Source organism: Lytechinus variegatus, chromosome 4 (assembly GCF_018143015.1).
Source record: "Lytechinus variegatus isolate NC3 chromosome 4, Lvar_3.0, whole genome shotgun sequence".
NCBI lineage: Eukaryota > Metazoa > Echinodermata > Echinoidea > Temnopleuroida > Toxopneustidae > Lytechinus > Lytechinus variegatus.
The window spans coordinates 50,511,720-50,524,674 of NC_054743.1; positions in this window are offsets into that span (position 1 = coordinate 50,511,720).

Here is a 12,955-nt window from a genome sequence, read left to right on the forward strand (position 1 = left end):
TCTCTTTCCTGGTCCATTTTTTTCTTTTCTGCTCTCTTTGTACATGACGTATTTGCCATCCTCATTCATCATCTACACCGATCAGACGATTCAGACCCGATTTAATGAATCGAATATAACGGGTCGGGGTTGAGCACCGTCAAGGATCTTGTTGATGATTTGACTTCGTAATAAATCGCAAATCGTTGTAACCTCGATTAACGTGGTGAAGCTAATTAATGTATTATAAAGCAATCGTAATTAGCGCATGGATGAAGGTTAATCAAACGCTAAAAAGAGGAGATTTTTTGGATAATGCTGATATTGTCGGAATGACAATCAGAGACTTCAAAATAAAATCCTGCCAAAATCTCGGGAAAAGGTCAGAATTGTTCGGGGCGCAAAAAAAAGAAGGATTAGGGAAAAGAGAGGAAAATTAAAAAAAGGAATGAGTGAACAAAATAAAGGGAGGCCAGGGAAAAAACAGGTATTTACAGGTAATTTTTAAGTAATTACGTAAGAATAAAGATTTTTTTCGCCCGTTTGATGAAATACGTGAACCTGCCAAACATCATTACGTGGGACTTGAGAATATTCCGTTTTCAAATCAATACAAAAATAGTGATAATACTATTATCAATAATAAATTAATTAATTAATCAATAAGTAAATAAATAAATAGATGAACATAAAGAATAAATATTTGTATTAAAAATACAAGAAAAAATTCCCATTTCGCCCCCACACTAGCTTGGTGATTGGTATGGAAGCTTAAAAGTGCCACCCAGATAATTATATAATCATCTCGTGATGTCTACATTTCTTAGGGAAAAGGATAAGATGGCGAGATCTCGGATCTCGTCATTCATCCCTTGTGAGAGATGATCAGATGACAAGATTTTGGATATCATCATGTCTACATCCAATGGGAGAGATGATCAGGTGACAAGATTTGTGATCTCGTCATGTCTAGACGTGCATCTTTCAGAAGAGATGATCAGATGGATTTCGTCAAATCTACACCTCTTAGAAGAAATGATCAGATGGCAAGATCTTGGATGTCATCCTGTCTACATCTCTTAGAAGAGATGATCAGATGGCAAGATCTTGGATCTCGTCATGTCTACATCATATGGAGAGATGATCAGATGACAAGATCTTGGATCTCGTCATGTCTATATCTTATAGAAGAGATGATAAGATGGGAAGATCTTGGATGTCATCCTGTCTACATCTTATAGAAGAGACGATCAGATGGCAAGATCTTGGATGTCATCCCGTCTACATCTTATAGAAGAGATGATAAGATGGCAAGATCATGGATGTCATCCTGTCTACATCTTATAGAAGAGACGATCAGATGGCAAGATCTTGGATGTCATCCTGTCTACATCTTATAGAAGAGATGATCAGATGGCAAGATCTTGGATATCTTCCTGTCTACATCTTATAGAAGAGACGATCAGATGGCAAGATCTTGGATGTCATCCTGTCTACATCTTATAGAAGAGACGATCAGATGGCAAGATCTTGGATGTCATCCTGTCTACATCTTATAGAAGAGATGATCAGATGGCAAGATCTTGGATATCATCCTGTCTACATCTTATAGAAGAGATGATCAGATGGCAAGATTTTGGATCATCCTGTCTACATCTTAAAGAAGAGATGATCAGATGGCAAGATCTTGGATGTCATCCTGTCTACATCTCTTAGAAGAGATGATCATATGGCAAGATCTTGGATGTCATCCTGTCTACATCTCTTAGAAGAGATGATCCGATGGCAAGATCTTGGATGTCATCCCGTCTACATCTTATAGAAGAGATGATCAGATGGCAAGATATTGGATGTCATCCCGTCTACATCTTATGAAGAGATGATCAGATGGCAAGATCTTGGATGTCATCCCGTCTACATCTTATAGAAGAGATGATCAGATGCAAGATCTTGGATGTCATCCTGTCTACATCTTATAGAAGAGATGATCAGATGGCAAGATCTTGGATCTCGTCATCTCGGTTATCCACCCATGCATCTGGGGCCCTTTATGAACCTCGTCATTCCTCGTGTAAAACTTTCAGCTTGTTTGTGCACAGCGCCCCTCAACATGAGAAGACGACTAGTGGAAAAGTGCAACGGCTAAAAATCGCCCAGTATTAGGGGAGACAGTAGGGTTCCCATGTACCCGATTGATATATTTTTTCACCTACATTTTTGTAATCCTTAAGATGTCTAGTGAATGATTTTTGATGTTCGCTAAACAAAATATTGTCCCATGGGGTTCAAATCCAAGATGGCGTCCAAAATGGCCTCCATATTCATGGAATTTGGATTTTCGTACATAGATTCCGACACAAACATTCATTTGCCACAAAATTAATGTCGTATGAAAGATAAATAAATTTTCTACAAGTTGACATTATTCATAGGTGATGAAAAGGTAAGTCGGCTGAGATTTCAATAAGAAAATTGCAATTTTGTGATTTTTTCTCAAAAAAATGAACATTTGAGAAATACATGATTTACCATAAATCTAATGAAAATGAAGGGATTGACTTGGAAATTTTCAGAAAACTTTCATAAGTGGACAAAATTCCAAATCGACATAATTTTTTTCAAAAAGTAATGATTTCTCAAACTTGAAAATTCAATTTTCAGAAATTTAGCTTTTTTACTGCATATCGCAGACTTGGATATACTAATGTATATTGTCACATTTTCATTCCAGAAAAATGGAAATAGGCCTTAATAAAATGCGAAATTGTCTATTATTTTGTTGGTAGAATTAACGACAATCCCTTTATTCTTCAATTTAACTTCGGTTGATATAGATTTTGAAAGAAATAAGACTTTTGGCCAAAATTTTCATGTTTTTGGTAAAAAAAAATTGCACATGCACTGTTATTGATCAGATTTATTATGAATAGCAGTAGTAAATGCACAATCTTAACATTCGATATGAAAGAGGATGTATCAACGAGAATATTGACATGCTTCATGCCATCATAAGTATCTTCATTTGCCTAGAATAAAAAGGAAAATAAGCTGAGAGTATTAACTTATTTTGCGCTAAAGTGAGCCCAAAAAGCAACCTCATTGTGGCAGTCACACCCATAAATATTCATCACGCTGTGCATTAACCGTTTCACAAAATATGGCTGAATTTCAAATTTCAATAGCTTCGTTATTTGTTATCAGATTTTTATGATATTTTCAGCATTATGCCGGGTGAAATTTACTCTATATATTTAGGTAAGCTTATCTACAGCCCGGAGAACACAAGGTTCAGGTTATTTTTATTCAGTTTATTTAACATAATGAGGCTCTCCTTTTCATATTTTGAACAAAGTAGAATAAAAGTGACTTTAAATCAACGAACTAACGAATGTAGTCAAACTATATAGTAAAAATGACTGGTTGCCAAATACAAATAAGACCCACCCCTGTAAACCGTACAGGTGGATAAAATGTTGTTTACCTCTATGGTGTAAACAAATTGCACAGTGTTAACCCCCTCTACGTTCGTTTATCAAGACGAAGTTTGTTGCTGGCGCCTGCAATCAAAGCTCCATGGGGAAGTTACGAACTGATGGAGAGGTTTGAGCTTTACTTGGCCACGTCTTTCCGATGGTGACAATAAAGGTTGGTCCCAGACTAAATAACCATATTTTATTGATACACGTCTGTACAAACTTCAACACACACACACATTTCATTAGAAGATAAGATCTTTATGTTTCTTACATGTACTGTCAGTTATAAAGCAAATTTTTATCCCATGGTAGAAATGTCTTCTCACAACGTCTGCTATCATCATTATGATACATGTTGACTATAGAGCCATTCTTGAAAAAGAGGCCTACATAAACTTCTAGAAGCATTTCGGGGTAAAAGTTGGAAACCGGAATATTTTACACATTTCAAATATGCTGAAATGATGTGATTAAATTGACCATTCAGAATATTATTTCTACAATGTTCTGTTATCAAATTCGCTTTCATGGACATGAATACTGCAAAATCCTGCAATGTGCACCATTCGGGAAAATTTTTCATTTCCGTTTGCGGCTAATTAATCATGCAAATTTATGCATATTTTGGAAAATATGCTTTAATTTGATAATTTCAGCTCAAATATTTATAACTTCTGGTACAAATAGCATTCGCATCATTATGAATAATTGCACGGCCCTTGAAATATAATATCACAGTCATTAATAATGTATTATATTTTTTTTAATTCTTATGTTTTTCTTTGTATTTTGTACCATTTGTTTTGTACTTGCATGTTTTGTTATGGAATCTATCAAAGTATTGATTATCAAAGACAAAAAATAATTTAAATGTATAAACACGATTTTTATAGTTTTTTAATTCGTATATATCCATGGGCATACACTCATGCACCAACACCCACGCCCGCCTACGAAAAAAAATGCTTGCAGGGAGGGCGTTCCCATTTAAAAGCACACTAGTGGTGATCCAACGAATTTCATGAACCTTTCTGTATTCAAAGCAAATGTGTTAATTGATTGCTTCAATTTCAATTATAAAATGATTTCTTGAATTATGAAATTATTCAATTCATTTATATTTACAAATTTGCATGATGAATCATTAAATTTAAATCATAATAATACTGTGTAATTCTCCATTCCTTTATTTTTTTTTCAAATCAGTTGCATTTAATATCCTTTGGAGTAGTTATGTTCCCCGCCCAACAAAATCTGATCACATATATATGTATTTAGTGTTTGTTTTTTTTTTTTGGGGGGTTTTATTTTTTGGCAAAATAAAGTGAAAACATTCTGCTGAAAATGAGATGTCCTGTGTGTTTCTCCATTATGCTGGTAAAATCGTCCCAATTTGTAAAACTTCTCAGAACTAAACCCACATACTAACCATCTAATTTATGATTCTGCCTATCCAGGGGCAGAAATCTCTCCCAATAGGTGGGGGGACAAGGGCTGGAAAATTTTACAAGCAAAAAAAAACAAAGAAAAAAAGGTTATCATCCCAAATTTTTAGGTCACTTCGACGAAAAAGAAATGACAAGCAAAAAAAGAGGGTTGTCATCCAAAAAGTAAGGTCATCAGGGGCCTGTTGCAGAAAGAGTTGCAATCAAACGCAACTCTAAAAATCACGCGCAACTTGATTTTCAACCAATCAACAGCGACTGACTTGCGATTGATTTTTTGACTTGCTTTTAAACGCAACACATTCTGCAACGGGTCCCAGGTCCTAGAATACATTTTTTATTTTGATTTTGAATGATGTACTTCTTACCATCATAAAAGTCCAAAAATAGTAGGGGGACATTTGACATTGTGTCCCCCTACTATTTTGAGTAGGGGGGACACGTCCCCCTGCCCCCCCCCCTGGATTTCCATAACGAGTAATTAATTTACTCCATGTCCCCCTACTATTTTTAGTAGGGGGACACGTCCCCCTGCCCCCCCCCCTGGATTTCCATAACGAGCAATTAATTTACTCCATTTTCTAACAATAAATTTTGATCATTGGACTTCATTAACAGATTACACGTGTTTCTCCATATAGTATCTTTACAAATGCAGTTCTGCATTTGCCCTCTCAAAGACTGCCACTCCATCGATCTTATATCCAGCTTTCCCAGCTTGATACACCTTTACATTCGGGGTCTTGAATGATCAATGTCATTTATCCTCGATTGGGTGTTCCACTAGATGGCTTGATTGGTAGGGCAGGTAGATAAAACAAGGGGCGAATCCAGCTTTCGCCAATAGGGGGATTACTAAAAAAAAACACACAATGACTTCACGCAGATGATAATCTCATGGTGAAAATATCACCAAAGTCCCCATTTTGACGTATGAGTGTCATTCTTGGCTTTTCCCCCTTACGAAAATTCGTTCGGCCGCCCTTGCCTTCCCATCCTCATAACAATTTAAAAGCAACGGTGTTTCGCCCCCCCCCCCCACACACACACTTGCCCTTCCTCTGCTTCCCCGGTTTTCATTTTTCGGATTAACGAACCTTCGGAATAAAAAACCTTATTTCGTTTTCGGATTAACGAACCTTCGGAAAAACGAATCTGATTTCGTTTTCGGATTAACGAATCTTTGGAACAACGAACCTTATTTCGTTTTCGGATTATCGAACCTTCGGAACAACGAACCTTCTTTCGTAAACGGATTATCGAACTTTCGGAATAACACCACAAATGTTTGGATTAACAGACACTTCTTCGTTTTCGGATTAACAAACATCGAGGTAAATGCAATTTACGTGTTTTGGAATTACGGGTTCATTGAATTTGGTAATAGAATCAGCATCAGTATGCTCGTATGTTGGGCATGCTTAATGTACCTTGCAAGCATATAACTTTCTATATGCCTGCTCTCGAGTACAATTGACAGTTGTGGCAAAGAAGGTTAGCGGCCAAAAACAAATTCAAAGAACAATAAAATACATAAAAATTGACGATGATATTATAATTAAGGGCTATATAAATATTCATAAGGATACAAATGCCATTTGTACTAAAAATAATATTTTTTAGGTGGAATTATGAAATTATAGCAAAACATTGCAAAATATGTAAAAATTTTCATATTTTTTTTACCACAAACAGTAATAACATTTTTTCCCCGAGTAGGACACGTTATGTATGCAAGATTTTGCAGTATCCATATCTGTGAAAGCGAATATTGTAAAAGAATATTGTAGAAATAAGATTTTGAATGGTCAATTTGGCAGCCAGTTTATGCAAATTAGGTGGTCAAAACATGAGGAATCAGCATGGGGAACAGTCTCATCAGATTCAGCACATTCAAATTAGGTGAAATATATCGGTTTCTAACTTTTACCCCAAAATGCTTCTAGAACTCATATTTTCCTTATAATGGGTCTTGTCGTGTCCAATTCAGATATTTATGTAGGATACAACTATATTATAAGCCACATGATCATCAATTTCGGACATCAGCAATGGCGTTTTTCCTTCAGCTAGAAATTTATCCACCTTGTGCATTCAACCCAGGTAAGGTGAATGGTAGACTAATAAATCCGCTGTTTCAGAGAAGTTTTTCAATATTTTCTGACTTTTGCAGATCAGACTTGCAATCATTATTCACTTCCAAGCCGTGTGGAAGCGGCTGAAGAGAGTGAAATGTAAAGTTAAGTGTTTCCTTCATACGGGGATAATACACTTGTGCGTGATTCGGTGGAATCATTTGCAATCAAGGGCCACTTCATTTCGCAAAAGCCCACCAGCTTTATGTTTTTTCACATTCGACCATAACAGCGTATATTTATTCAATCTCCTAATGGATTTTCTTCCCATAACGTCTGGTGTGTTTGTGTTCTAGGGAGGTGTTAGTTTTTACCATTATTAAATCAAATACTTAACAGTAACCATGACTACCGGTAGTACTCAACATTGAATTAATCATTTAATTCTCTATCTTGGTATTGGTAAAAATCGGGGAAGGGAAGAATGTGACATATTTCAGTATATATAGTTTCTTTTAAGTGCATTTTAGGAAATAAAATGATTAATAGGTATGAGAGATAAACGATATCTTTCACGTAAACTAACACTTTTATCTACAAAACCACGATCGTCGTCTTGCCCTAAATGAGACACAAAAAAGCGTTCCATCAAATAACTGCCTATCGAGATGTCCTATCTGGTAATTTTCCTTGATTTTATGGGGTTTTAAGAGGAAAGAACAGACCTTCATCAATATTCTGAAGGATTAACAACCTGTAGAATCTACTTTTTCATGTTATATGTTGAAGAGCAATTCTTGAGAAGTTAACTTCCAATGACATTCCTTTGTCCCACTCGCCTTCCAAAATTCATGAGAATATAATCTCTATATTTATCAATGTCACGCCTGAAACAAATAATCTGAACTGATCACGTTGAGTTCCTAAAACTTTCTCATCTAAATGGATTTAATTACAGAGTTAAAAAAATTTGCCCAATATTAAGGAAAATGGGAACATGCATGTTGGTTGAGTAAAAAGATACTAAATATTTTGTGAATTTTACACAATGTTGCGTTGAAATTTGCCCTTCAAACATGCATTTTGCCTAATATTGGGAGAAATAATTACCGAGCAAACATGCATGTTCCCTTTCTACCCAATATTGGGTAATTTTTTTTAGATTGCAGCATTGACACGGAGTTGCAGATTATGATATTTCTTCTTTTTTATTTATCTATTCCGTTCTGCTAGAATTATGTATAAAACATAATATTGTTTAACGACAATAATTATGTGGGCCTAAAGTGTGAAACAAAAAGAAAACAAAACAAAAAAAATGAAAAAATCCAAAGCCAATCTTTGGATGATAGGTCCACCGTTTAGGACTCATTATTCTTTGTGTATTGTGACGTAATTTAAATAAAATATATCTTAATATAAGTGAGAAATGCGAGTGAGTGGAAACAACACTTTTTTATCATAGCAGCAGAAGTAAAAAAATAAATAAAAAATCTGCTCAGAAAGTACACCTAACCGAATTTAGAACAACACATGAACTTGATCACCTGTAATCCTATTAGCTCTGTCATAAGTTATACATGCTCGACTAAACCATGTGTAGTAGGTCCATGGCAAAACGTAGTGAACTTATTCACAGTGTGGGTGTGTGAGTGTGTGTGTGTGGTGTGAGGGTGTGCGCGAGGGTGCACTTGTGCGCGTATATTATGTTGAAAAAAGTAGGTGTATGCATGGCGTGTGAGTTCGTGCGTGTGTGGGTGTGTGTGTCAGAGGGAGGATGGTAGGTGTAAGGGAGGGAGTGTGCGCGTGTGCGTTAACTCGGTATTTCATCAGTGGGGTATGGTATAAGCAAATAAAAAAATACTTCAACAAAAGAGCGCAGTCGTGATTATCTCTTGAATAACGTTGGCAACGCATACACAGAGAGTTTGCGTCGGTATTCAGAAATATACACCAAATGACGAAGCACAGATTAGGTGCTTGAACAAACCGTTATATTTTACTTTGCATACTCGTCTGAAGCCCCTTGCAACATGGTAGGTATACTTACAATCTACTAATAACTGGATTATTATATTAATGATAAGATTATATTGCAGAATATTCTTTTACATTCGGCATGTTTGTAGTGTCCTGGAATACATAGAATCGTGGACAGGCATTACAAAGAATATGGTGTTTTATTTTGAAGATCCTCACCAATTATAATGAAATAATTTGTCGTATTTCCAGGATGACTAGCTGACTGACATTTTCACTTACTTTTGTTTTTTTTTCTATTTTTGCTAAATATTATTTTAATATTGTAATTACACTGGTATTGTTTGAATACCACTTTGCTCGATTACCATGTCGATTACGTTATTTATTATCTAAAGGCGACCGCACACCTTACGATTGGTCTGCGACTCAATTTTGAAAAAAAAAATGTAGTAGAATTTGATGCTAATATTGAGACATGGATTATCTTACTGTGTAATGCTCGAAATCATCGTACGAATACCTATATTCAAATCTGTGACTATGCTATCATCCTTCTTATAACAAAAGAAAATTTGATATCTAGTTGTAATGACGTCATAGCAGTCGTACGATTGGCTACGATTTGAAACTAATTTGGCCTTTACTCCAAAATAAAGGCTTGCAATCTTTCAAAATGGTTATATTATTATTGTTTCAATCAATTTTAACCTCAAATAAAATGATATGTTCCATTCACATTTTTCAGAAAATGATCAAAAAGCGATTTGTTCCAAAATCGGATCACGAACAGTCGTAAGGTGTGCGGTGGCCTTAAGTATACATCCGGTTTTACATATTGTAGACAGGTTACATTACATGTACTATAAAGTTAATTTGCTTGTCTTGCAATGTCGATCTTAAAAATGTTTACTTTGCATGTACTTTTACGTAACCCTTTATGAAAATGAATGAATGAAATTTACCATGTTTCTTCTGATTATTTATTTGTAGTTTATTCATACAGGATGGCATTGTCAGTTTCAAAGCTGCTTTCCATAACGACACTGTCATAACAAACAATTTGTTATAATTGAGTCAGTAATATTTACATACCCAATACCCAACATCTCTTCTAAAAGATATAGACATGACAAGATCACAGATCTTGTCATGTGATCATCTCTCCCACATGACGTAGACATGACGAGATCCAAGATCTTGTCATCTGATCATCTCTTCTAAAAGATGTTGACAGGATGAAATCCAAGATCCTTTTATCTGATCATCTCTTCTAAAAGATATAGACACATCTCTCCCATATGATGTAGACATGACGAGATCCAAGATCTTGCCATCTGATCATCTCCTCTCCATGATGTAGACATGACGAGATCCAAGATCTTGCCATCTGATCATCTCTTCTAAAAGATGTAGACAGGATGAAATCCAAGATCCTTTTATCTGATCATCTCTTCTAAAAGATATAGACATGACGAGATCCAAGATCTTGTCATCTGATCATCTCTCCCATATGATGTAGACATGACGAGATCCAAGATCTTGCCATCTGATCATCTCCTCTCCATGATGTAGACATGACGAGATCCAAGATCTTGTCATCTGATCATCTCTCCCATATGACGTAGACATGACGAGATCTCAGCTCTTGCCATCTGATCATCTCTTCTAAAAGATATAGTCGTGACGAGATCACAGATCTTGTCACCTGATCATCTCTCCCACATGATGAAGACATGACGGGATCACAAACCTTGTCATCTGATCATCTCTCCCACATGACGTAGACATGACGAGATCTCAGATCTTGCCATCTGATTATCTCTCCCACAGGATGTAGACATGACGAGATCCAAGATCTTGTCATCTGATCATCTCTCCCACGGGATGTAGACATGACGGGATCTAAGACCTTGTCATGTGATCATCTCTCCCACGGGATGTAGACTTGACGAGATCTAAGATCTTGTCATCTGATCATCTCTCCCACGAGATGTAGACATGACGAGATGATTATGAACATCTACGTGGTACTTTTAAGCTTCCATACATCAATACATTTAACCGAAAATTCTAAGCTTATTACTCGGTAATTCTGCATGTGTATAATTTGTTACATAATATTTTCTTATGAAGGGGTATGATATCTGCAACCTTGAAGGAGATGAAAACCAAAGGCAGATATCAAGTTAAATGGAAAAAGGGTAAAGTAAGAAGCTGTCTATAACATGTCTAATAGCTTCCATCAAAATCGATTACGAAGTGACAAATTTATAAAAGTGTAAAAAGTCTTAACTTACTTTTTATGGTGTTTCTTAAATTGGCATTGTTGATTCAATGTAATAGGTGTAGCATCACGAAAAATATTATAGTTCCCTTTCATCTCCCGGTGTGCTTCTTGTCTGATTATAAGCTAAGACCTACCATAGACACCAGGGCATTTTGATGGGTGGGGCAGCACGGCTTTTTTATTAAAAGAAATAAAGTGGAGATTCAAAGAATTGTAACTCCTCTGCTTAATGTATTTTGTTTTCTTTTCCACCATTATTTCACTACTTGAAAAACTTAGGCAAAGAAAAAAAATTATCAGCAATGGTCACACCCTTGCCCCCCCCCCCCGTATTACCACCCCTGATAACATAATGAGTTCCCAATTTGTGTCCATGATGAAATGCCACGAGTAAGGATAGTCATGAAAATATAATCACCACGTGTGTTTTTTTGCACCATTATATAACAAATTGTATGACATAAAATAGAAGAGAAAGATAATAACGAATTCTTGTGTATGGTAACGAATAATAATGATTTCTTTGTTTTTCTTTGAACCTCTTACACAGCAAAAATCTTGTGTTAACCGGTGTACATAGAGGACCGCGCCAGTTATTTCACACCGGTGTTAAATTTGTTGTGTTAGGTTTACACCTATAGGTGCTATTACAACACCTATGGTTGTTACATTTACACTCTTTGGTGTTATATTCAATCTCTAGTGTGTTATTTTAACACCTCAGGGTGTGGTCCTCTATTAACACCAATTGGTGTCAGTTTTAACACCACAGTTTTTACAGTGTATGAGGGAATTTATTTACATATCTATTTACAATAAACAAATCATGATGAAAAACAATTATAATATTTATGTTTAATAGGATAAATATAATCAAGACGAAATTTTGGAATTTCATAAAATAACATTTTCAATGATGATAATAATTAGTTGACCCGCAACCGAGTACAAAGTTACAACTCTGACAAACAAATTTCTGTCGATGATTTCATTAATGATGCTCAACCGAGAGAATTCGATAACTTATCACAATGCGTGTCAAAGAAACCTATTATTCCATAGTTAGTGACTGAAATATCCAGGGTCCTGAGAACGACTTTCAAACAGTGTTGTAGTGCCTTGATGTTCGGCCTTGGCCTTAAGGCGCCTTAAGGCCTACTCTTTCAAAGCCTTGGCCTTGAGGATTTTGAGCCATGGAATTTCAAGGCATTTTCAAGGCTTTTTCAAGGCATTTTGTTTTTTGCACTTTCATTTGTTTTTATATAGGCCTAAGTAATTATAAATGTTACTATGTTATTAGTAATTGTTCTGTATATTCAATGGCACTACTTCCAGTCAGAAGTAGTAAGTGTACTAGCAGTACCATAAATTGTGATTATCACCATCATCAAGAATTATCATCATATTCATGTATGTGACAAAGAAAACAGTAATGATGAAAAATAGCAATATCTATTGGTAACGTGTTGTAATCATGACTAATGATGATAATGATTGTAATAATCATTATGATAAAAATTACAGTGATTTGATGACAAGAATAATTCTGACAGATCTGAGAGCTAATCTTGACAACAATTTTCATAAAGAATAATAACAAGGACTTTCCTTGTATTATTTCCTTTGGCCAAGAAGAATGTTTAAGCATTAACGATATTCTGAAAAGATTTGGTAAACTTGAACACAATCTTCAATTTTGTCATATCCAAA